General features: G+C 42.3%; 1 protein-coding gene across 1 annotated transcript in view; it reads left to right on the top strand.

The window, feature by feature from the left end:
* TPCN2 (two pore segment channel 2) overlaps window positions 1-21,828 on the top strand; it is a 56,931-nt gene extending 35,103 nt beyond the window's left edge. The window contains exons 25-27 of the transcript XR_004357604.1: window positions 12,511-12,638; window positions 19,778-19,877; window positions 21,652-21,828. The gene's annotated coding sequence lies outside the window, so the exon portion shown is untranslated. The remainder of the gene's footprint in view (window positions 1-12,510; window positions 12,639-19,777; window positions 19,878-21,651) is intronic.

Genomic DNA, 21,828 nt, shown 5'->3' with positions numbered 1-21,828 from the left:
ACAGAAGGCACAGGGGGAGACACTGAGTCTACTCTGTAAGGTCCTTGGGGCAGAAATCCTCTCTTTTGCAGTCAAGATAGATGAAGGGAAGAAGACAAGGAAAGAACGCTTTCCAGAGAAGGAACTGAACCAGAATGACTTTGAGCACAAGAAATTCTCTCAGGAGTGGGCTCTGAACCCAAATCCTACGTTTGCCACTCTGTTGCCTCTGGTAGAAGATTCTCAGTAAGTCTGACCTAAAGCTGTAATTTTGGCCCTTGTCGAATCTGCCTTAATTGGCTGCTGTGATGGTGGATTTCTTCCAGCAGTTCTCCCACCCTGTTTGTAAATTCTGGCTGATTGTCTCCTCACAGAGACCATCCTCTTTGTGATCCGTTGGCAGTGCTTAAGAAGGAAATCCTTTGTGCAGGACTCATCTGCAGAGCTTCCCACTCACAGGCTGGTGTTTCATGGGAGCAACAACTGGGAGATCGGGAGTTTTTCCTTCTGGGTGTTGTAAAATCACTTTGAGACACTGACTTGCAGAGTTTGGTAGGCTTTGGGTAGCAGGACACTGCTGTAGGAGTATCTGAATGCTGGAAAGCCTTGGGGTCAGAGCAACTAAAAAGATTAAAATCGCTGAAGAAGAGATAGTCTTTATTTTAGTTTTTTAAAAAGTTTTTCACATACCATTTTTTTCTTACCTTTTTTTTTTTTTGCTATTGTTGGCAGTGTTGTTGATTCGTTTGGGCTTGGGTTTTTTGTTTGTTTATTTGTTTTTTAATTCTTTTTAGGGGGCAAGAGAAGATGTTTTTAAGTCTCTAGCTGTGTTTTCAGCCAGCAGAGGGAGTTTCAAGCCCCCATTTTAGACCCTGACCGTGCAGGCTGGGCTGTGTGATCAGCACTTCTGGATGCACTTAATGGAACATTCTCAGCATAGTTAAGTGCTGGGGCCTGAATCAAGGGCTTGGAATACAATCGGGTTTTGTTTTTTAAGGGCAAAACATTAGAAGGTATGTTTTGAGGCAGTGAATTATCAGTAATACACATCTGTTTCTACCAAAATGTTTTTATCTCTTAACACTTCTGCATTGAAAATGTAAAAGAGTGAAAGTGACACTTCTTTTAAAGTGCCAAATCCAGTTTTGTTGTCCCATCTGAATGAAATGTAGTTAAGTACCACTAACTGCTAATGAGTCTCAAAACAACCCCTGATCTTTGAGAACCCCAGAGAGCAGGAGTGGGAACAGTGTTTTGGAAATAACTTCTAAGTTTTAACACGATGATTGAACTTTCTCATAGACAGTTCTTGGGAAAGAAGATAATTCTGCCGTTCTTTAGGTTTTTAGTGTATTATTCTACAACCTGTAGGTTCTGGTGGCAGGAACATCCTGCTACGTCTTGTATGCCAAAACAAGAATAATAATGAAATAGGTGAAAATAAATCAAGCACTGCTGGGCTTCCTTTAGACCCATAATTGTGGTTCCTCTGTGATAATAAGCTCTCAACTGAGCATTCATCCATGGAGCAGTCAAGGCCTTTTATACCAGCTTAAGCTGATAACTGAAAATGTAAACCACATTTTAAAGTAATTCATTGTATATACTGGTCTGAAAAATGTTAAATTATACTGATTCGAGCAGATGCACGTGTTGCAGCCCCAGAATTGTGGACAGATTCTTCAGAACTGAGCAGCTTGTTCTTTTGTGCAAATACGTATTGACAAAAATTACTTTGCTAGTTGCTTGAATTTCTTTAAATTGGCGCTCTGCAAATGTATATTTTTACTGCAGGGAAAGCTGAAGTGTCCAAACGTTTGAGGACTTAATTATAGGTGGGGGTGAACTCAAGATCTAGGGTACAGCATTTCCCCTTTTCACTTAAACCTGATGGGCTACTGCTTGTGTTTATATACCCCTGCAAACTTAATTTAGGTGTAGTAACAAGGACTAAAACAAGTTGTCCTTTGTCAGGAGACCCAAGAAAGGAACTTGAGTGAAAGCAGGGAGGGGAATCGGCGTGTCTGGCGTTGACATAACGCTGCGAAATCAATGCTTTGAGGGACTGTAAAGCAGAACAGCTGTGGGAGAGGTTTGCTGGGCTTCCCTGGCATTATCTCTTGTGTAAAGGAAAGTACATTGTAAACCAGTAAAAATTAACTGCCAGAGCACAATGATGGTTTTGTGACCGGGAGTTCAGATAAAGTTTTGCTGGTGTTGGCGGAATGATAAAAAGAACCCGGGGCCATTTGCATACAGGTGAGGAGGGGCAGGCTTGTCCCGTGTTCCACAGAGGCCACAGGTATGCAAAGTGCTCGGTTCTAAGTGCTGCCTTTAATTTAACTTGATTTTTTTTTTTTTTTTTTAACCTGGTTATGGAGTAGGAGGAAATGGGCTTGGGAAGTGGGCAATCCCAGGAAACGTCATTGGGTGGCAGCAGAGCATTTACCACTTACCGTGGCATCCCAGCAAAGTACAGGCAGGAAGAACTGCAGTTCTGCATAACTGTGATATAGGTAGCTGAAAATGAGATCTCAGGATGGCATCTGTGGTGGGAGAGCCCTCTGTGTTTGAGACAGAAGATTTCTCTCCAAAAGTCTGTGTGTGTACATATATATATGTGTGTGTGTGTGTATAAACATGTATGTGCACATACACATAAAAACTATGCCTCTGTGTGGCCTCTGCAGGTGTTTGCTCTGTGATAGTGAGGAGCTTTAACGTGATTACTCCATCTACCAGTTCCTAAATTAGATCCCGTTTCCCTGATGGGTCAAGCTTGTTCCCAAGATACATAACGTAGTGGTGGTGGTGTGAATAAAGCCATGTGATAGTTCTAAGTCACTTTTCTGCTGGAAGGAATCAAGTGAGTCTGTGAATATGGCCAGCAAAACTGGTAGTTTTTACTAGTTGTGTCTGGTTCTTTGTGCTGTAAGTATGAGAACCAGGACAGTTAGTGTTCTTTTAGGAAGGATTCCATGTTTATTGTACAATTTGAGTATTTAGGCTTTTTGGATGATGGGGATGGTGCTTGAAAGACTTCAAAAATCTGTACTATTTTTGGAACAGGAAACCAAATGTATTTTGGGTGCGTTCATTTCAGTGAATTTGTTTTACTTGTTTTGGGTTGTGTTTTTTTTCATACCTCACAATGTAGCTGATACAAAGGAACTGTGTTATGGCCTTAAGGAGAACACAAACTGTAGCATGAACACATACAAACACCCTGTTTCCTTTCCATCCCACACATTATGAAGTTCCATCTCTGTTTGCCAGCTTTTTTGAAGTTGTTTGTGGGTTGCTGCTATTGTAAGTAAATATCTTACCTTCTAACTGCCCATTCTGCTGTCACCACCCTGGAAATGCCATCAATCTAATGCTTTATGGGCAATATCGCTGCAAATGTGGAAACTCAGTGACTGGAAGGAATTTAACATCTTTCTTTTGCTGCTTTGCCTGGGAGTAAGAAAGTTAGAAATGGGCAACTGCCTCCATGGACTTCCTGAAGGCATCAGGGACAGGCTGGCTTGGGAATGGCATGTCCTTGCAATAGGGAGGGACCTCTGGCTCACAGCTCCTGCTGAGCACTGGGCTGGATATCAGCTACCAAATCCTTGCAGCCTGGACTGAAGATGGTGCCTTAGTGATGCTGAGCTTCTCTGAATTGTGCTGAACCCTGAGATTAGCTCAAGTATTTTTGGGGCACTTTGTTACAAATCAGGGGTTTGTGCCTGTTTTCAAGTGTACCACAGACCTCTGGAATTTCTTCTGGTCTTATGTAAAAGGGAATGAATGATTCTATATTATTCATAAAATAGTGTTTCAATCCTTTTCCTTTCCCTCAATTCACCAGCAGAGGGATGAAGGATTTATCACCTGCTTAATTTAGCTTGAGTTCACAGCAAAAGTGCTCCAACTGATCTGTTCCTGCCAGGGTTTGTCACTCTCTGCTTTCTGAATGCATATGGGAGGCTGCAGGCCACGCTGAACCTGGATGTACATCCTTTCCAGGTCTGAGTGATGTTCACAGCAGGATTTTCAGGTGTCCCTTCACCTGAAGGTGTGGCATTTTGAAGCATTATTGTTTTACTTCAGAACCACCTCTCTGGAATGTGCAGTTTTAAGCTTTTTAGATCCACCTGGTAGTTTCTGGTCTGTGGGAGGCTGATGATAAGGTGGCCTGTAATGGTCCATCTTGATCTGAGGGTGATGTCTCTCTCTCCAGCAGCCCTGGCTGATTGCTCAGTGCATGCTCAGGGAAGTTCTTCTGCTCTCCTTGCTGTGTGCCCTGCTGAGTTGGGTTCAAAACAGGACACTGTGTTCTGAGAACGTAGCCAAAGGTGGAAACCTGAGCTTCATGGGAAAGAAAACAGATCCTTTTGGCATCTCGGAGTGGGTTAGTTCTTGCAATATCCCAATGCTTTTTCCCCAACTGGAAGTCTGGGATTCTGAGTTCCCACTTGCTTAAGAGTGGTAGAAATTCATCTACTGCTCTGCAGAATTTGTGTTTAAGTTGCTTTTGAGCTGTTCTGCAGAAGAATGAATTATTTCTTTATTGCAGCTCCACTGAAGGGTCTGAAAGATCTCCTGCTTTCAGTGGCCTTTGGTCAGACCTGGTGGGATGCACTATGAAAATAACAGGGACTCTCACTGTGGCTTTTTTGGACCCTAAAGCAAGTTTGCAGATGACACCAAAGTGAGTGGTGCAGGTGACACACGAAGAATGAGATGCCATCCAGAGTTCAAGACCAGGTTGGACAGGGCTTGGAGTAACCTGGTCCCTCCCTGTGGCAGGAGGGTTGGAAGTATATGATCTTTAAGGCCCCTTCCAACCCAAACCATTCCAAGATTCTATGATAAAAGCATATTGGCAACATACCTATAGCCCAGCTTTTCATATCTTCCAAATGCTTTGCCACTAAGAAAATGAAGTAAAATTGATGTAAAATTATCAGTAAAAAAGTATTTAGGTGCTGAACGTGTTCAGAAACAATTTTTTTTAATGGTTTTATGGATGTCTTCCTGAGTCTTTTCACATTTTTCTATATCCAAATATGGACTTTCATAGGAAAAGTTTTGCAAGTGAAATGTTTTCTAATTGAATTCAGGCAGCTCAATGAAGAGAAAGGAGTGATTGTGAACCGGTATGATTTACTCCTAAGTACCCTGAAAAGATAAATGAGCAAGACTTAAAAAAAAATAGAATTTCCACCCTGATTTAATATATCAGAGATGCCTAGAATAAATGTGGGATTCCATTTCATGGTATAAAAATTGTTTAAAATAAATATTTCTCAAAAGAATAGGCAATTTAGGTTCTATAATGTTTGGCGTGTTTGTTATGTGCTTTCTTGGATTCCTTTTTCAAAGATGGATAAATATGATTGATATCACTCTGGAGAGCATTTACTTAGGGCAAAGGCAGTTTCTTTTTTTTCTCAGTGACTTGAGACTGCATAAGATCCAGACTGTGTTGTATTAGTACACAGAACAGTAAATAATCCCTGTCCTAAAGAAACTGTAACCTAAAAAGGCAGCACAAGGAGAGAGACATACAGAGAAGGAATGATATAATAAAATGACATGTTTTGTTTTCCTCTTGAGGTAAGGTGTTTTCTGGGGGAAATTAAGAGGATTGGTGAAGGAAAGGAGCTGGCTGGACCTTCAGAGGAGTTAAAGGAGGATGGAATGAAGCTGAGGTAACAAGCTGAGAAAGGAGGTGACTCTAAACTGGATGGACAATTCTGAGTCAGAGCCTTTGAATGAGCTCTGAGGTGGGAATGCTTTGTTTTCTGTTGAGAAGCACAGGGTGTTTCACATATATCTTTATGTGTATGTATTGCATGTGTGTACTCTGTCTGCATGAGCTTTCCTAGTGGTTTCTCAGGAAGAGAACCTGTTTGAATATTTAGCAGCATTCTTATCATTGTACTAGGCTTTTATTTTTGTCTTGGGGAAAGCATGAAAGACAGAGTGTTTCAGAAACATACCTTTTTAACCTGCCTTCCCATCACATACAGTGCTTCCTGTGCCGTGGCTGCAAAGGGAGATGCTGCCCCAAGATTCCGGCGTGGAGTGGTGGAATATCTCATAGTTTGAGGGAATATCTCATAGTTTGCCTTACTAGGCAGCAGAGTATTTTATGGCTGTGGTTTTGATGCCAAGGAGTCCAGCAACAAGTTTAGTTTCTGAGATCCCAAAATCCTCTTTAAAGCTGTCTACGTTTTGTGTCTCTCTTCAGGCACAACCTATTTCCCGGACAAGGTTCTAATATTCAGAAATGAATCGGAGGTGTAAGGGTTCTTTTTTTCCAGTATGTCAAAAGTGCTATAGTCTAAAGTCTCAGAATTTCAATTAATCTCCTTCTCATCCATTGATGGGTAAAAAGGACAGGTAAGTTGGGAACTTCCTTGAGTTTCAAAAACCAAAGCATACAAAGGCCTATTCTCTTTGCAGGAAGTATTTCTGCTGAAGTGCTCAGAAAAAAGCAAGGGATGAAACACTAGATTTCTTTTTTTCCTGGAGATTGGAGTTGGGTTTGGAGGTTTTTGTTTTGGTTTTGGTTTGTTTTTTTTTCATTTAGCCAGGAAAGTTGATTATCGTTAATAATGCCACCTCTAATGTTTCATTGTAATCTTATTTTAAGGAAATGTTCGAGCATTAAGCATTTTTCCCACAGCAATGAAACAATGTACCTTTCCCTGCCAACAATCCCATTCACATATATCCTCCCCATTCCTGTAGCTGGAAGGTGAAACTTGGAATTTTTCCAGGAGCCCAGTGGCCAATTTACCATCATTGATCATTATCAGGAGCCATTTGACTGAGGTGTCTCAGGTATAGCAAAGCATGGTCTTGCTGTATGTGATTTATTATTCGGGTCTTGGGCCCTGCTTGCATTTATAATTTGCTAAGAGAGCTCCTATGATATAATTAACAGTGCACTGATTAGTTGGGGGGGGTGTATGATGGCACAGAGGGGAAGAGTTTGCTGGCACCCACACTATAAACAGATTCCCTAATTCAATTCCTTGGCACTCAGTGGAAGTTCAGCTATTGAATTTGATGAGAGGAGGCACATGCTCAGTGCTCTTTTGACTTAAAATCCAGCTCTGCATCCTCAATCTGTTAAGAAAGTTATTATGAGGTTGTGTCATTTATATTTGATATAATCCTCAGACAGTTAAGTAGAAAGAAACAGAAAAAAAAAAGGAGGGGGGGAATGAAGAAAGAAAGGTCCATCTCATGGCATCACATTGCAAAGAAATCAGATTTTTGTCACGTGAAGGTACCTCATAGTATTTACTACCTTAGGGTTCACCAGTAGGCAAGGTTGCAAGAACTTGTCACATCACGACAATACACAAGATGCTGTCAATGCTTCGCACGCTGGTTTATTTCTAAAACTAGAATTTCATCCCTAGTGAGATTTTGATTTTTTTGTGTGTGTAACAATTGAGCACTTGGGCTCAGCACCGTGCTTTGCATCGGTGCCTCGTTTCGGCGGCGTCGCTGGTAAGCTGAGATACAAAACCAGAGGGAGATCTGAAAATTCAATTGATCTTTTTAGTATTTTATGATCCACATAGTGATGCTTGTTGAATTTTAAGTTTTTTGGTTCTGCCTTGTTGGCGTCACATATCCTGTATGAGAATTTGCGTAGAGATCATTTCTACTGAAAGTAAAATTAAAACTGGAAATCTTTCTGTCAGTCTAAGGTTTTATAACAGCTTTTTTGTACGAAGTCTAAATTTGGAGACAGATTTGACTTGTACTTTTAAATGGTAGTAGCCTCAGAACACTGCTAATAAATGCTGGAGAACTTGTCGGTGCTCAAACAAGTTTGAAGATATTTGAATTATTTGCCGGACTCTTCACTGATGGAGTTTGGGCTAGAATGTATGTCCTAAATAGCTGATCAATTAGTATTAAATGCCTAGCAGTTATCCTTATTGTATGTAGTTATCCATACTTTTTAATATTATCATAACCTATTAATCATTTGTTAACCCTTTATAAACCATTTATAAATGTACCCTGAATAAAAAAAGTGTGACCATTCAGGTTTTTTCTCAAGTTTAATATTAAAGGCAAGTCCAAGGTCAAGATGGGCACAGGGAGGCTTTGGGGAGCTGGTGTAGTTTATATTTTGGCCAGTCAGCTGAGGAACCACGTGGAACTAAAATTAGTAAAGTGTGTGCAGTGCAGAAAGTTCACACGGTGTAATTCGCTGTGGGCAGTATTAGCGTTGATTTACCCAATCTGTAAATGGCATGGGCTGTCTAGACCTTTGGAACATTCCTCAGCTCCTTATTTAATGTAGGAGGAATCATTTCTGAAATTAGCATATAAATTGTCCAGAGTCAGCAGCCCTTTAAAACAGTGTTCTACCCTTGTGTCATGGCACAGTAACTGTTTTAACAAAAATAAATGTCCCGGTCAGGCACGTTCTCATGAAGAAGCTCTTGACTTCACATTGCTAAAAAAAGTGCATAAAGCTGAGAAAATTCATTAAGTTGAAAATGGGGAAATGGTCAGGATTTGATTTGGGTAAGTCGTATTTATTTAGTCCCGTTAGTAAGGGGAAGCGTATTATGATAAGGAAACATCTGGCAAGGTCTGTTCATGTAGTTTTATGTAAGTGAAACTGGAGGCTTTTTGGACTTTGACATAAAATTTTTTCCTTTCCTTGGCCTTCCCACATAACTTTTGTACAGGCCATGCTGTGTGGGGCATTCATTCCAGGGCCTTCCTGGTACCCGGCACAGGGATGCTGCCGAAACGAGGTGCAGGGAACCCCTTGGAGGCAAAGCCTCCTCCTTGGCTCTCGTTCTTTTGTTGGATCTTCTGAAGTCCTGTACTTACTCCTTTCCACTGTAGTTGCCAAGAGTAACATGCAGTAACATGTTCTCTTCTAGGTTATAATTTTCAAGGGAAGATAATTTAACAAGCATTCAGGTCGTGAATTTGTGTAGGAACTGGGATCTTGCTGTTTAAAAAGAGTGGATGTGTAGCCAGAGGTGAAAAATAAATGACAATATGGTGTGGAAGGTTTATCTGGCATGGATCTGAGATGACCACACTGAGCAGTGAAGCCAGTAAAATCTTTGTGCTAGGAAATCATGTGTTCTGAACATGCCATGCACTTTACAGAGGAACTATTCCAGGAATGTTGCTGGAGAGTTTTATATGTTTATTTGGTACTTATTTTTCATCTCCCTTGCTCCAAAAGCCAGGTGCTTTAATCACAATGAAATCCATTGCCCAGGTCACAGAGAAAAAGAAATGGAAAATAATGTATCACAATAACTCCTAAAAATGATCTAAAATAACATTTTTTATATGCAACTGAATCATAATTTTAGGTTGGGGTATTTCCTTACCTTCACAGGGTTAAATACTGAATTTTTTACTGAAAATGCCTTATTAAAAAGCTTTTCTTCATTCCAGAAAAGTTTGGCTTGTGGCCAGAAAAGCCTTCAAGATGCTGGATCTTAAATTTGTCATGGTCCCAGTGTCCATCCTGTACGTCACCCTAATGTTCTGAAGAAAACATGTGTTTCAAAGCAGGGGGTGAGATAAGTTTTTTTCCTGATTAAATAGTGAAGAGCTGTTCAAGAAAGAATAATAAAAAAATCCCAACAAAACAACAAAACCCAGCTCTTCAAAAATAAAATAAGTTGCTTACTTGATGCTAGAGTAGAGTAATTTTGGAAATGCTTTATCCTGTCTTCTGTTCAAGTAGCTTTAAAATTATTTTACACGTGGGCAGCCCCAGTGATCTTCTGATAGGGATGTCACTGCTAAGCTTGTTGTAGTATGAGGATCTCAGAAAGGTCGTGCCTTTATCTTTGTTGGCTTTTTTTTTTTTTTTTAACTTCAATTTTATAAAAAAAAGCTTGTATGGCCCAACACATCGGGGGGGACTGATAAATGCAGGTTACGTGCGGCGAGCGGGGTTTGTGTTCTGTGCTACTGCTCTGCCTGGCACGGGGAGGCCTCGGCTGGGGCCTGTGGGCCACAAGCTGGACACAAAACAAAAAATCACGGTACAAAGTGACAGGCAGATGGCTGGGGTGGAACACGGGAGCCCTGGCTCGTGTTTGTGTCCCCCGGTCGGGGTGAAACGGGTGCGCTGAGCCTTCCCCTCCCGAGCCGGCGATAGCGGCTGTTTCGTGACTGCGAGCTTGGCAACCGGAATAAACGTCGCGTTTATTCCACAGGCTTTGGAGTGTGTGATCCCGAGATAACCCTGCTCTGAAGTGTCAGAATGTACTGGATGAACCAGTGCAGCCCATGGGAACGTGAGGTGGGTCGTGGTGCTCTGGGACAGGCGCGGATTTGGGGGTTGCTGTGCGACACCTCAGCGCCCGTCGCGCCTCTGCCGCAGCTCCTGGAGAGCTGCCCCTGCCAAGTTTGGGGTGGTAGCGGTGGTTTTGACAAGTACCTCTGAGGAACACGACTTAGGATTATTTGATGAAGTTTGTGCCTGAGTCAGCCCCGATCCTGTGACACGAAAACCTGCTGCATTCCCTGCAAAGTGTGTTTGTGGGGCTCAGAGTTACATCCTTGTGGTCTGCATGTCGTAATATCTGCATTTTTTGAGTAGTCCCCAATGGAAAAAGGGCTTTGAATTTTCCTATCTATGCTCCTGTGATATTTTGTAGCTTGTGGTGTGACTCCTGTGCAGACCTAAGGGTTGGACTCAATGATCCTTGTGGGTCCCTTCCAGCTCAGCATATCCTGTGATTCTGTGAAAGGATGTATGCTTGTTTTGAAGCTTTCCTTTAAAAATATTTCTGCTTCAGTAGCACTTCAAATGTTTGAAGGGTTTCCTCCTCCCTTATTACCCAATTTAATTGGAATTATGGTGCCTATCAAAAAGTATTACTGCAAGGTGACCTGGAAATAATAATTTCCTTTCATCTATACCAAACATTTGTAGATCATTAAAATGTCACAAATAAAAAAGTCTTAGTCACAAAGCAATGGCTTTATATGAGCACAGTAAAATATGAGATTTCATTATATACAAAAAGGCTATGTTTTGTATTCCTGGTTCACAGAGCAAGCCTCCAACACATGTGGAATGCATGGCAGGATGTAGGACCCTCTAAGGGCTGTGTACAGATATGTGAAGGGGAAGGGGGGGGGGGAAGCACTGTGGGTCTGAGGAAACGACCCCTTTCAGTAACAAATGGAGCATGTGCTCTGGGTCTCCGGGAGGATTTGTGCAGGGATCTTGCTTTCCATGTGCACACATTCCTCTGAATCAGACAGGTGTTAAAGTGAAATGGTGCCCAGAGGACGCAGCACCCTCCTCTGCTATCAGCAGCCTGACCACATGACGGATCCAAAAGCAGCCAAGCACAACTGCTGAGGGGTTTGCCAAGGGCTTGGATGCCAAATGCTGTGAGAGAGTATCCTTGCCAGCTTGGCACCTTTAGGCCATGTGGCTGCTGCTGGCATGGAGTCGTCATTGTAATGTGCTGGGAAGAATGGAAGCAGAAACTGTCTTAATAGTTCCTTGTGAATGAAGCCCTCTTATTGTTGTGAATATAAAATATTAATTACCTTACAAATGTGCTTGAGAGGCTCTGCTTGGCTTTGGCATCTGTCCAGACCTGCAGTGATGAAATCAGAGGATTTTGCCTCTTGGCAGTTGAATTTATTTATCCCCCCCTGCCCCTCCCCGGCATCGCACTGGAAATAAGAGGGGAACTATTTGAAAACAATTGACATCTGGAGGAAGATGTTCATTGGCTTCTGGGATTTGGATCAGTCCCTGAGCTGGTGCCTTAGGAGTGGATTTAACCAGTGCTGTAATCTTCTGGCACCTGTTGCACTTTTTGGCAGTGGCACAGGACAGCTTTGATTGCACTGGGACTGGAGTAGTGAACATATGTCTAATGCCCATCCCAGAAAGAATGACTTAGTGCCCTTAATGCCTCTCCTATTGTTTTTTTTCCCCCCCTACTTTCTCTTGTCTTATTCATCAAGCTGCTGTTAGTTATTACATGCAGGCAAGCACCCATCAGCATCTTCAAACAAAGCAGGGATAAAGCAAGAGGAAAACAAGAGCTGGGGGAGTTCTGCCTTATCAGAACCTGGCTACTTTTTGCATTTGATTTTCAGTTGTTTGTCTGACCCTGAATCTTTAAGAAGTGTAGTAAATAAAGGACTCCAGGAAAAATGATGCATGTGCCAGTGTCTGAGATGCAATCAGAAGAAGAGTATGTTTTCTAAATACATTCATCAAAATAACCAATTATGTATCTTCAAGAAGGGGATTCAGAGGACCCATTAAAGGAAGTCTCTGCCTACATGTCTCTGCACTGATTGTACATCTGTAAATGGCTGCCATCCAGCAAAGCTCTTAAGTGCATGTTTAACTCTCAGCACAGCCTGGCTACAGCAGTGTTGCTAACTTTGGCATGTGAGCTTTTCTGCTTTTGGGGCATTCACATGCCTAGTGAGAGGCACATGCTCCTGTGCCCTTCTGGATAACTGGCTCTTTCTTGTGTCCTACAGGCCCGCGGCCAGGACTGCGAGCCCAGTTTCCTGCTCCCGTAGAAGGCATGGAAGATGGCAGTAGGGCTGCACGTCATCTACAGCTCTGGGGTTTTTATCTTCCTCTTCAGCATCACTGAAATACAGAGGTACGGACTCCTGAGAAATGGTGTGAAGCCTCCCAGTGCTGTGTGTAACTTTACCTTTCCTGATGCCTGTGCAGAACTTAGTGCCGTTTGTTTAAAGTGACTCCAAGTAACTCGTGCAAAACTGTGGCAAAGACTGAGAGACAGAGGAAAAACATCATGCTTAGATATCAAACACTTGATTAAAATCCATGCTGCTGCATCACAGTTGTGGGTGTTTGTACTGAGGGAAAGCCTGGGGACTTGCGTGTGTTAAAATTTATCACTGTGTTTGCTGCCTTGTAAAAAGTCAGTCTGGAGAGCTGGGGGGATGGATTAGGTTTGGAGAGAAAGTCCTCAGGTCCTTATGGTGGTTCTTGGAATTACAACTCAACTCGTTTGTCTAAGTCAGAAGAAGATCTTGGGCTTTCCTGTCTACCTACAGATTTCAAGTAAGGTGAATGTCAGTAAAGGCAACGTGGCTGATAAAGCTCTTAAATTATAAATGAGAATTTAATTAATTATAATCTGATTGCTCATTCGGTACCTCTGTCAACATACCCAATTTAGGGGGAAAAAAAAATATAAAGGGAAAGGAAAAATTCCATCAGTAACAAACAACTGTACCCATAAGTTCCAATTCTTACAGTAAAGTCCAAGCAAGCGAACTCGGCAAAATATTCCAGTGCGTGCAGTCCAGAGTCCACTAGGATATTTTCCAGACTACCATCTGCATCAGAAATTTGCTGGGCAAAATAACTCTGATTCTCTCCAGTAGCTTCTTGGTATGCCTGAGGTGGGATTCCGAAAGAGGAATAGCTGGTAAGTTGTTTTTTGTTTTTACCTTGGCCAAAGCCTGTTTGAATTACAGGGATCATAGTGCATCTCTGGTCTTTGGAACCTGCACTCATTTATTTTAAGAAAGTTAATTTCTTGGGGACCATAAAAAAGCCAGATGGGGGAAAGCTATCCTGTTGTGAGAAAGTTCTTATCTGCTTCGTTGAAATAATTGAAAATGGGTTTCTAAATAGTCTGAAGAAGTTCAGTTATGGGCTAAGACCCAATTTTCTTAAAAAAAAAAATGGAAAAGGCAAGTTTGAGAAATACTTTAAAATATCTTTGTCCAGCTTTTTGCCCCTGGAGGAGGAAGTGGGAAATTTAGAAAGCAGCACATGTGACAGATGCTGCTCAAGATGCTCAACACATTACTTAAAGATGCTCTGTGACCATCATGTTGTGAGTAATAAAAGAATGTGAATGGGATGGAAGAGGAACAGTCCAGATTTACTGTAACCACATGTGTAGCCTCAGCACTCTCACATGATGGTCAACAAATTCCTGCCAGTTCCCGGAGTATTCCTAAACATATCTGGGCAGTGCAGAGCCACGTTGGAGTGGGGAGCCCTCAGGTTACCTCCAAGTGAGCTGGCATGTCTGCAGTCGATTACCACACAGGGATACCAGCAGCAGTGCCAGAAACAGTAAAGCTCTGTTACTGCCATACATAGTTAATTAGCTCGGGTGTCGCAGCGAGCAAACACAGCTATATTGCTCCTGGTTCTGCACTAAGTTAATTGAGGCTGGCTTGGGGATCTTTGCCCCAATGTGCAGTGCAGACATACCCAGGAATGCACTCCTATTGTTGACTGAATACTGTATTTTCACATAAATGTGGCAGGAATATAATTGCAGGGTGGAAAAAGAAGGCCAATATACATTCGCTTCACTTTAGAAACTAAATTAAACCTTTGACTTAACTCACTTCTATACCAGCTCCCTGCAGGCATTTCTACAGGCTTCATTAGAGCCAACCTAGAGGCCATGGAAAAGGTCTTACAAAAGACTAGCCAGGAAGCCAGTCACAGTCCCAGATCCTGCTGCTGCAGAATACAATCTGCCTCTTGGCACCTCGGGCTTGCAGCTGCCAGGCACTCTCCTTATGTGGTCACTGGTGTTGGCTTGGAGGCTGGGGCACATAGACGAGGAGGGCGAAGGGGGAACACATTCATCACTGCCAGCAGCGAGGGGAGGCAGTGCCAAGTCACTATGTAACCAGGCACATGTGCCAATTTGCTCAGTAATTGGATTGCTATTTGAAAAATTAAAGCGGTGTCTAGAAAATTCTAACCTCTGCGTTTACGGGGGATGGAGTTCGCGGCCGAGGGGGCTGAGGAACAGGAAGAGCAGGGGGGGATCGAGCGGAGGTGTTTAAGGAGAGCAAATGTAGGAAGTAATTTGATGACTTTCCAGAGTGCTGCAGCAGCCTCAGGAGCAGCCCCTCTGTACCAGAGAGACAAAGAGCGAGACACAGTGCAGTGGGAAGCTGTGACATTATGGACAAGCTGTAACCCGTTGCTTACTACAGAAAATTAGCCAGGACTTGTCAGCTGAAAGCGATTTGTACAAAGGAAACATAATTGGAAGGCCAGGCTTGATATACTTCTGTAATTAATTTTTTCCCTAAGAAGAAAAAAACCCTGTTAATGGGCATTATTTTATCTTTTCAGGGTTTTTTCAGAGCCTGTGAATTGTTGCTTCTGTCTACTGCTCTCAAATACATTCGGTGAACAAATCCCATGTGCTAATATTAAGCATAAATGATACTGAATTATCCAGCTACAGAGAGGGTTTCTGACTCAGAAATATGCTTCTGCCACAAATCATTTCTGCTCCCACTGAAGCCAAATTCAGACTTTGCTTTGACTTCAGTGGGAGCGTAATTACATCCAAAAATATAGTTACCTAAATAGTCCTTCAGGCATTTCATTATTCCTTGCAGTTGAGCTCACTGGCCACCCTTATTCAGCTGAAAACTTTGAGCATATGGAGATGATAGATTATAAATTGTTCCTAAGATAATATTTGTAGTTTAAAGTATAGTCCAGTTGCTAGTAGCTGTATAAAAGTGGTGCCTGTGTTCTTCATCACTGTTAAGCGGAAATTCAAGCTGGAAGCTCTGTCTTTAAAATAATAAAAAGTAAAAATCTATGGACTCATACTGAGGAAGAATTATTTGGAACCTCTGTGAAATGTCTGATTATTTCTCATGCACTCAGTCCCGGTAGAATGAGGTTAACACATGTCAAAGCAAAGGCTAAGGAAATTTTGGGCTGCATTTCTGCCCCTAGATGGAGTATTCTGCACACTGGGTTGGGGTTTTTTTATATATATTTTGGGAGAATGGAGCTGTGTTAGAGGCCTTGAAATGCCTCTTGTTCTGAATTCCCTTTACAGTGTATCAAGTGCTGCCCGCTGGGACTAGGCTAACTGGGTCCCAGAGATAGAAGAGAAAAATCAAAATAGGGTTTGCTTGTTCAGTTGATCAGATACTGTAAAGGCCACTGCACTTTCTTAGTGTCTCCCATTTGTTGGTTAGCGATAGATATGTGTGTTAAAAAGCAAGAAGCCTCTGCTTAACAAAGTGTCACTAATTACTATGAAACATCCGATATTTGCAGCTTGCAGTGCTGAGTATTTCCATGATTTTCGTGGTATTCCCTTCTCTTAGAATGCTGGGAATGCCATGGTAACCTTAACCACTGGTAAAACATTTTAATAGTGACCACTGTAATATAGTGGTTGTGTGCAAACAGCATGCACCATTGCTTCAGAGGTGTTTGGAACACTTTGTTTTTGTCACAATTGGAGTAAAATGTTGCCAGATTTCAAGAACTGAATCCTAAACTTGCCAAATGGGGAGCTGGAAGCGAGGTCTCCTGTTCTCCAGCTTCTGTCTTTGATCACCTCTGCAGTTTCATTGATACATTCCTGCCCAGCACTCACATGCTTAGTGAACCATGGCTCCAGAAACAGGGAGTTGCTTGGGAAAAGCACTTGGCTACAGACCCTGTGTTCGGAGGGGGTGGATGGGTGTCAGATTAGAAGCCAGCTTTTGAAAAACCGAGATTGTTTTGTATGTGTGAGAGAGAATTCAGCTGTAGGCTCTTAGCTCAGGTATGTTCTCATGTGGGCTTCTGCTTTGGCCCACTCCAACAGGAGGGACCAGCTGCAAAGTTTGTCCCTGGACTGGGAGCTGAATTCCTGCAGAATCCAGGATTTTAGTTTGGACCTTTTTAGATATGATGTAAATGCCAGCAGCTTCCTAACAACTGTTCTTGAAGCTCAGAGTAGAATGTAGAGCAGACCGTTGTGAGTTAGGGGACTGCACAAGATATCCCTTCTCAGAAGAGAAAGAAAAAAGCCCAACAAAACCTAAGCCATCTGACTGGAGTCCTGAGAAATGCTTTCCAGCTTTTAAAGAAAGAAAGGGTCTTAATTCAGATTTGCCGGAATCGTCTAATTAGTCCCTTTAATGCCATGCACCTTATAGTCTGTGCCACCGGATTCGTCCTATAAATGAGACGATGGGCTAATTCATCTTGGCAGCAGTAAACAGACCTTGTGATTGTCCCCCTCACAAACACCGGCCTGATTTTAGGAAAATGCTTTGACCAAGCCTGTGTCCCTGCTCCCTCCCCCGCCAGCCCCCCCACGCCCCCGCCTTTTCTGAGCGCTGCCTGTGCTTCTTGCCCTCCTTCTTCCCCACCAACCCAACCCACCCCGTCTCACACACAGTGACATACCTCACACATTTGCCACTGCTAACAACAACCTGTCAACTCTTTCTTTGCACCGTGCTAGGCGCCTTTTGTTTCTGCAGCCCAGCAAGCCTTGCAGCTGTTGTCCGAGGCCTGCTCCGACAGCCTGTGATCAGTCAGCTGCAAAATCCTCCCTGAACAACTCGGTATTCACAGCTCTAATCGGGCCAGCGGACTGTTTCCTCCTCTCTCGCAGTAAATCTTTATCACTTGCGCTCTGCTCGTCAGTTCGTGGCGCCAGCTCTTTGGGCTGCTCTATCCCTTTCCCATACTCTGCTGGGCTGTGTGCTCTGAATGCTAACTCCAGCCTTGTTTAGACTCTGTGCTGCCTCAGTGCTGCAGTCCACATGTTGGGAAGGTCGGAATTCCTGCCGCCTCCCCGTCTTTCAGGCTGTGAATGCGTGTGGGGTTCGTATCTCTGCGAAGGTGAAGATATCAAAGGCTCCCTCCCTCCCTTGGCCCGTTTCATACTTTGTCCATATAAGTTAGTTGTGTGATTGTCTTTCTGTTTCCTCCCAGCAGCCTGTCGTGCTTCTGCTTAAGAGCTGTCTTTGGTAAGAAGGTGAGGGTGAGCTGCCCAGCCTAGGGAAGCTGGTGATGGCAAGGGAAAGCCTGGGGAAACTGGCACAAGCCTTAATTTGATCACATGCCCAGGGCTATTAACCCTCCTCCTGATGATCCCCCTGCGGATGGAAACATATATTTCCCTCCGTCCTGTCCCTGACTTGATGCCATCACAGTCTTTTAAAAGGTTTACATCAAAGGTGTTGAATTGTGAAGCAGATTTTTAGAAAAAAAAAGGGATCGAAGTTTGCTTCCTTTTTATCCCAGCTGAGTTGGGGAGAGTCTATGGAGAGTTTAGGGTGAGGTTTCTGTCAGTGTGGAGTAGCTGAGGATTTACACTGGTGGAGCTGAAGGCACAACTTTATCTGTGCCTGTTGCCACGTATGATACGGCATGGAACTCCCTCCTGCCTCCTTTGGGAAAACATTGAGGGGTTTATTTCCCTGTGTGCTGTGTTTGGGCCTGGGGTTGTAGATGGCAGCATAATTAAAGCCCAGTTAAAGAGCACATTTTGCAAGGAGACTGAACTAGATCTTAAGCAAAGCTTGCTGGAGATCACTTTAAAGGGATAAATTATTCAGGACAGTGAGGGTTATTTCAGTTTATAAGGAACCTGGGAAACTTTTGTCTGAACACTGGCATGAAGACCAAAACGTAGTGGTTTTGGTCTTGTCTCTGAAACTGAAAAACCCATTTCTCCTTCTGCGTCAGCTTTCCTTCCTCACCTTTAAGTCTTGGTTTCAGCTGTTCCAAGTGTGTGTGTGTGTGTGTGCACATGTATGCAGGGGTGAAGATTAACCAAATACAGAAATTCCTTGAGGAGTACAGTATGAACTGGCTTTAAAAATACATTGTTTCTGTTAGTTTTTAAGAGGCATCTGTCAAATAGATACAGGTTGGACAGTCAGGCTTCATTTCTGCTCAGGCTTTCTATGCCTCGGTTTCTCATCAGTATATCTTTGGTCAAAGATAAGTGTGTGTATATGGGATTATTACAATTTTGGCGTTGCATTGGTGATCAGGTTGAGTCTGTGAGGAGATGCCCTCCCGCCATGCTCCTTGGGGTGCCCTTCATAACCAACTCCCACTCACTTCCAGGTGGGATGTGTTTTGTCCTTGTGTAAACAGAGCTATAAAATGTATTTTAGGTTTGATTTGGGAAAATAGCTCAGATTTTGCTGATATTTGCCACAGAAGTGCCTTTCTGTCCCAGTGTGTTCTTCTGTGAACGTGTGTGAACAGGATTTGAATGCTGACTCTTTTTCTGTCCATAAAGGCAGGAGTGGAAATATGATCTTCAGTAGCATGGAGTGTCCCATAAATAGGCTGATTATACCAGCTCATGGAATAGAATCCTGAAGTAGTTTGGGTTGGAAGGGACCTTTTTTTTTTTTTTTTCTGTCAAGTAGCAAGCTACTGGATGTGGTTATTTTGTGATAGGGTTGACTTCTGTTTTGTAAAACACTGGTGCTTCACCACACTCTGGAAGAATGTCATGGGCAATCCACCTGCTGTCCTCTGCACAAAAAGCAATTGGTTTTGAAGTGTTCCCAAAGGACTTGACGTCCTTTAGACATCCTTGCAGTTCCTATTTATTTATTTATTTATTTATTTATTTATTTATTTTTAGAAAACTTATGGTGGCTAGAATGTACATGTGACCTGATATAGTGGAAGGAAATCTTTCAGCTTTAAATTGCAAAGGAACATTCTAACAGTCTGAACTGAAAGTGAATGGAACAAGGAGAAGACTTTCTCAAAATAACAACAACATCAATACTTATTAGTGTTATTAGTGTTATTTAAACTGTCCATGTGCCCTGGTTCTCCTGATCTGCTGATGTTTGTGCCTTGAAGTGAGGGGGTTTTTGAAGGATGCAGCTGGTGCTTACCTTGGTATGGTTCTAATTCTTTGGTGCTTGGTGATGGGGGCTTAGGATGGTTAATTAGGAAAATGTCTGGAAGTTATGACATGAAGTTTTTATCTGTTCTTTTCCTCAGAGCTTTGTGCCACAGAGGAAAACTCACGGGAGGCAGATATTCCCAACGGGAATGTATTGTTCTTTGAAGAATCCTATCTGAGTTCTTTTGTCTTACAGGGGTAAGTTCAGTCTCTCTTCATTTTCACCCAGACCACAATGAAGACTTTGTACTTTTTTCTGTTTAGTGGCTGCTGGAAGAGGGCTCGTTCATGGCTCTGGGATAAAGAGGATGAGCAGAATTTGAGAACAGCTTGTCTGTTCCCATTCCAAATTGAAAGTGGACTTACTTTTCCTAAGGCATCTGGATGCGTGTGTTGGAGCAGGATATTTTATTGCTCTGCTTTTTTTTATTTTTAAGGAACAATGTCAACTTTTTCCCTAGCTCCTCCCATATCTGTCTTCTAAGATAATCTCAGACCCCAACATCTCTCTATTTGATTTTTTTTTTTTACAGAGTTATGGATAATATGCTTACACAGTAATTCCATTTTAAAATAGTCTTCTAGTCTAGGAATTTTCTTGTCTGATTTGCCTCAGACTTTCCAAAAAAATTCTACCTTGGCGTGAAGTTTGCACCTGGGAAAGTTCAAGGAAATCTGTTTAACTTTTGCTCTACGAGGAAGGGATTCTGCCAAAATTAAGTCTTTTATGAAAGGCTAGTGGAAGTATGGATAGACTAGTTTTGTCATTACTAGGCAATATTAGTGTACAATCAGTCTCATCAAGAAAAAATATGACTAAATGGATTTTATGTTCCTTATAAAAATAATTTTTTTGTTTCTTCTGTGACTGCAGAGGGTAGAATGCTTACTACTAATCCATCATGTTTAATTTTGTGAGTCACTTCTTGTGTGCACATTTCCTGTACATCTTGAACAAAACCATGCAAAAAAGATGAGCAAAGAATTAGGAGAAAATTATAAATGGATCCATGTGACTGCCTTTTCTACAGATATTTTTTTTTCTTCCCTTACTTGAGAAGTAAAGAGGGAATGCAGGGCCATGCAGTGTTTGTTAAAGCTGATGGAATATCTTTCTCCCTCTGGGTATTTCTTTAATCAATGTTTCTTTATACCATTAGGTCATCTCCTCTTTTTTTCATGTTTTTTTTTTCTTTTTTTTCTGAAGAAGCCTTGTTTTGTACATTTCCGTACATCTTGACGTTTATTCTCAGAATTATGGCCTGATCACTTCCTCTCTTTTCCTCAAAATTTCTCTCGTTTTTATCTATTTTAAGTGCCAGAGCACAAAGATAACCCCATCATAGTTCTCTCATTTTCCCCAGCAGTTCCCCCCCCGCCTCTCCCCCGGCCTTTCCCTCCCTGCAATGAAAAAAATGAAAGGTCTCATGGTCTTACAGATTTTCTTTATGCTTATTTTGGCCTACTTGCAACCCAAATACATCATCACACTATAAGACGGCTCTCTAAGGCTCTTGGATCAATTAAAGGTAGCCCTATTCATTGCCAGTACAAACCTTTGCCTATTAACTCCTTCAAAGGGCATTTGTCATCTCAAAAAGCTGTGAATGCCGTCTGGGTACATTGATTAAAAAAAGGTATTGTTTTAAGGCTGCTGAATATCTTAATTAGTTGTAATCAGAGGGTAGCTTGTGTCTGTGAAGTGATACAGTTACCTTTCACCCACTAGCTTTATTTTCCGTGGTTTTAAAAGGGGGAAAATAAAAATAAACCTCAAATGTACCTCAAGAATACTGTTTTTAGGGTACGAGAGGAGCGCACTTGCTGATCAAACTGTAATTTATGACGTTATTTTGTAAAGGCAAATATTGAATGTGGTAACCCAGAATGCATCTCGCTGGCCTACGACCAGCCAAGAGCGGGTAAGTGGAGCTGCTCGCTGCCAGCAATCATCCTCCTTTTCTTCCCTCAGAAATCCAGGGTCTGTGTCCTGGAAATGGAGAAATCTACCCCAGTTCTTCAAGTGCTTGCACGTGTGCTGAGCTTGAGCCCGTGAATCATCCATTAATGCGGGGCACACACAGCCCTGTTTGGCACATCAAGGTAGAACAAGGTAACGTTTTTTCAGATCAGTGGTTCGTTTTTGCCA

This window comes from Chiroxiphia lanceolata, chromosome 6 (assembly GCF_009829145.1).
Source record: "Chiroxiphia lanceolata isolate bChiLan1 chromosome 6, bChiLan1.pri, whole genome shotgun sequence".
NCBI lineage: Eukaryota > Metazoa > Chordata > Aves > Passeriformes > Pipridae > Chiroxiphia > Chiroxiphia lanceolata.
This window is presented reverse-complemented; position numbering and strand designations above follow the sequence as displayed.